The sequence below is a fragment of the Carlito syrichta genome, unplaced genomic scaffold (genome assembly GCF_000164805.1).
Source record: "Carlito syrichta isolate Samal-C Ts95f unplaced genomic scaffold, Tarsius_syrichta-2.0.1 Scaffold313949, whole genome shotgun sequence".
Taxonomy (NCBI): domain Eukaryota; kingdom Metazoa; phylum Chordata; class Mammalia; order Primates; family Tarsiidae; genus Carlito; species Carlito syrichta.
Window position 1 is genome coordinate 303,018 of NW_007258045.1, and position 4,269 is coordinate 307,286.

Sequence of the window (4,269 nt, forward strand, 5' to 3'; positions counted from 1 at the left end):
TGTGTTATTTCTTTAAGACAGAAACCGAGAGTATAGTAGTGTCTGATTGGCAGAGCCTGGGTCATATGTCCTACCTATTCTTCTCCCTGAAGGCAGGTGAAGAAGGATCTTGCCCCTCTGGGTTTTGTAGTGGGAAGCAAGGCCAGTTCCTAAGAATGGCCCCCAGTAAGAGGGGAAAGAATGGTTCTCCAAAAGACAAAAGGTATTGGATGTGGGACAGCCAACAACAGTGAAGACATTAGCCTTTCCAGGGACCTTTCTGGTTAAAATAAATATACTGGAAATTTCAGCTCCCATCTGAGGTTCATGTGCAAAATGATTTGGTAGGGAAAAATGAAGTGAAAAAGTTTGGAACAGCTCCTTAAGGATGGGAGAGATAGCAGGCATGCACTTTTTTTTTTTTTTTCTCTTTTTCACTTCCTTCTGCCTCCTGTCTAGAACATGGCCATGATGGCTGAAACTCTAGGAAACATCTTGTGATCTTGAAAATGGAGGCCATGTAACAGAGACAGCTGAGTATAAAGAGAAAAGGATTCTGGGCCATTGATGAAGAGGGAGGCACCGTACTAACTTCCACGTTTCTTTTAGATGAATAAACCCTTATGTATTCAAGCCACTATGGTCTGGCCTCTGTTTTTAGCAGCTGAATGTAATTCCTAATAGTTACAGCTGGTATTATTATTATCGTGATTGTTTTCTCGGCCACCAGATTAAGTCTTTAGTAGAAGAGCTCTTGTTTCTTGATTTCAGAATTCCGAAAGAGTTGAGAAGTAAACAATATTTTTTTAAAACAAAAAAGTTCACTAAATTAAATTGGGTATAGATTTTTTTAAAAACACTTTTACAATGCACTTTGAGAGATTTGGAGATTCCTTGACATGCTATTCTCTCCCTGGTAAGGGTGATTTGCTCTAGCAAATAGCAACTTTGTTGTGGAGCATATTGTACCTATCCAGCTGTTACTGATAGGGATGTGGGGTAGAGGTAGACACAGAAGTATGAAAATTCAAAAGAGAGATTATCATAAAATATTTTTTTAGATTAGAAAATACAGTTTATTTAAAGTAAATTAGTGAGAGAGAGAGAGAAAGAGAGAGAGAGAGAGATTCAACTCCCCCAAAGTAGGAGAGGGCGTGGTGACAGCCATAGCTCAAAGAGCACATGGCCACACCAGAGTTTAGCAAGGCAGAGGTCAAAAATATTTTTGACTTAAAAACTTTTGTATGAGTATTTGAAAAATGCTGAAAACACAAAATCAGAGAACCCTATGAATGCTCAACTTGGGGTAACTGAGCATCCAGGTTCCTCTCCCTGAGGACCCTCCACCAGCATTGCTTAGATTGTTCTGCTTCCCTGTGCCTCTGTGCCTCCTGGTATGGGAGCAGATGGCATGGCTCACCTGCAACTATATTGTAAGCCAGAGAAGGGATTTTTCCCTTTCTTCTTCTTTTTTTTTGGTCGGAGGTGAGTACTGGGGTAGAGGTGACAAAAAGAAAGGTAACAGAGGGCTGCAAGTGTTGAAGAGGGAACTGAATAACTGTTTAAAGGCAATTAGGGCCAGGCGTGGTGGCTCATGCCTGTAATCCCAGCACTTTAGGGGAAGCCAAGGCAAGAGGATTGCCTGAACCCAGGAGTTTAAGACCAACCTAGGCAATATGGCAAGACTTCGTTACTACAATAAAATTAAAAAAAAAAAAATTGGCCAGGCATGGTGATGCATGCCTGTAGTCCCAGATACTTGGGAAGCTGAGATAGCATTGCCTGGGCCCAGCAGGTTGAGACTGTGGTGGCCATGACTGTGCCACTGCACTACAGCCTACGTGACAGAGTGAGACTCTAACTCCAAAAGTAAAATAAAAAATAAACATAAGTAAGTAAATAGTAAATAAAGGCAATTCAGTGTTTTATTTTCTTTTTGTTTTGCCAACTCTTGCAGGATTGTAGGCTTTATTTAGGAATAAAATAAATATGTTGATAATATTGCATGGACATTCAACAAAGAAATTAATTAAGTACAGGAGGCGATAATAGTAGGGAGAACTTTAAAGGGTGGCTTAGCCCAGATTATCCTTGCAGAAAGTGTCAGCAATATAGAGTAAACTTCAAATGGCAGCAATTATGGCATTAGCAAGAAAATTAATACGGATCACAGAGGTTCTCTAATTCCAAAGTCTGAACCATGGGGAATGATGGTATCACATCTTTCCAAGGGAAAATTTTCTTATTTTCTCTTCAAAATAAGATTTCAAACTCCCAGAGGACAAAACAGAACAACCATCTATAAACCTGCTGTTACAGTATCTAGCATAGAACTTGAAGCTATAAATAATGAACAAGTGTCACAGAATGAGAGCTGCAGAGAGATCTCTCAGAGAAGGTGACTGTTGCTAAGTAATTCACTCTAACGGGCACTACTTGGCAGTTATGGAGTCTGAGAGGTTGATCCAGAGCAAGGAAGGCAGTTGGAGTCATCTCACCTGGCCAGAGCATCTCACCAGGCCATGAGTATCTTGCCAGGTCAGAATCATCTCGCTAGGCTAGAGCATCTTACCAGGCCATGACTTCTCACCAGGACAGAGGATCTCACCAGGCCAGAGCATCTCTCCAGGCCGGAATATCACACCAAGCCAGAGCATCTTGCCAGGCCAGAGCACCTCACCAGGCCAGAGTCATCTTTCTCACCAGACCAGAACGTCTCACCAGGCCAGAGCATCTCACCAAACTTGAGTATCTCACCATGCCAGAGCATCTTACCAGCCCTGAGTATCTCATCAGGCCAGAGCTATTTCACCAAACCAGAATGTCTCATCAGGTCAGAGCATCTCATTAGGCCAGAACATCTCACCAGGCCAGAGTCATCTCACCAGGCCACAGCCATCTGACCAAGCCATCTGACAAAGTATAACCCCTATACTCCCAGTATTTGGTGGGAATTCGCAGCTTGAAGAGAAGTGTCCACCCCTGTCCTTCAGGAGGGACCAGATATTTTTGAGAACAGGCCCCTACAAGGCTCTTTTCTTGAGTGACTGAGGAACTCTGGGATAGAAAATGCGCAAGGAATAACAGGACCAGACATAATCATTTGTTCAATCAGTAGACCCTTAGCCATTTGAAGGGAGGAAGAGGAGTCAACTTTCATGGGTGGCACAGAATAGAGACCGATCCAGGGTGCCCCAGGGGACAGTGACATATTGCAGAGTACGTGGGCAAGTGGGGAAGCCAAGGAAATGCCACAGGTAGGTCTCTTGTGGACTAGGAAAACACAGCCTCTCCAGCCTTCCCGTTCCCGTGGCTCCACTTCTGCTTCCTTTCCAGCTTCTCGGTCCCTCACTGATGATCCCAGCCCGTTAGCTCCCCTTCCTCCTGTCTCCTGTGGCTGATGTTCACTTATAACTTCTTACCCCAGGAGTTCTGCTTTCTGCTTTCCCTCTGAGTTCTCTCTGTTCCTGCCTTCTCTGCAGCCTGTCTCAGAGGGCCTCTGGGCAAGCCGAGTCGGCATGCTGAATGGAACTTCTCTGGATGCTTTCTTCCTGTCAGGCTATGACACGCTACAAGCCAGATGTCTGAGCTTGCAGATGGAGTTTTGGTACCTGAATCTTACTATTCATTCCTTCTTCCTTCAGGGGTTCCCTGCTAAAAGAATATACCAGAAAGAAAATAGTCCACTGGAAAACAAAGCACTGTATTTTAGTTTTAGTTTTTTTTCTTAAATCAAGCATTACCTGTCTATTGCACAATGGTAAAAACTGTTCTGGAAGATGTAGCTTAAACCAGGTGACTGAAGGGAGGCCTCCAACTCCCTTCTCCCTGAATCTATCCACCCAGTCCCAGGTGGAGAAGCTGGATATAGGGGACAAAGGAGGAAGGTCAGGCCTGACTTAGGGCACCAGCCTTGTCTAGTGGGAAAAGTCCAGCGTCACCTGAGATGCCAGGCCCTCTTATTGAACCAACTAGTTGGAAGGAAGGAAGTAGAAGAGAAGATAAATGTTGAACCTGACCATGAAGGCATAGTTACTCATCCACTGTTAACTGTGACCTGCTTAGAGCTTTGCTGTCTGATATGATAGTCACAGGCCACATGGGGTTACTGAGCACTTGAAAATGTGGCTTGTCCCAATTAAGATGTCCTATAAATGTACAACGCAATTAGCCAGGTGTGGTAATGTGCACCTGTAGTTCCAGCTACTTGAAGGCTGAGGTGGAAGGATCGCCAGAGCCCAACAGGTCGAGGCTGCAGTGGCTGCGAGCAGCCACTGCACTCCAGTCTGG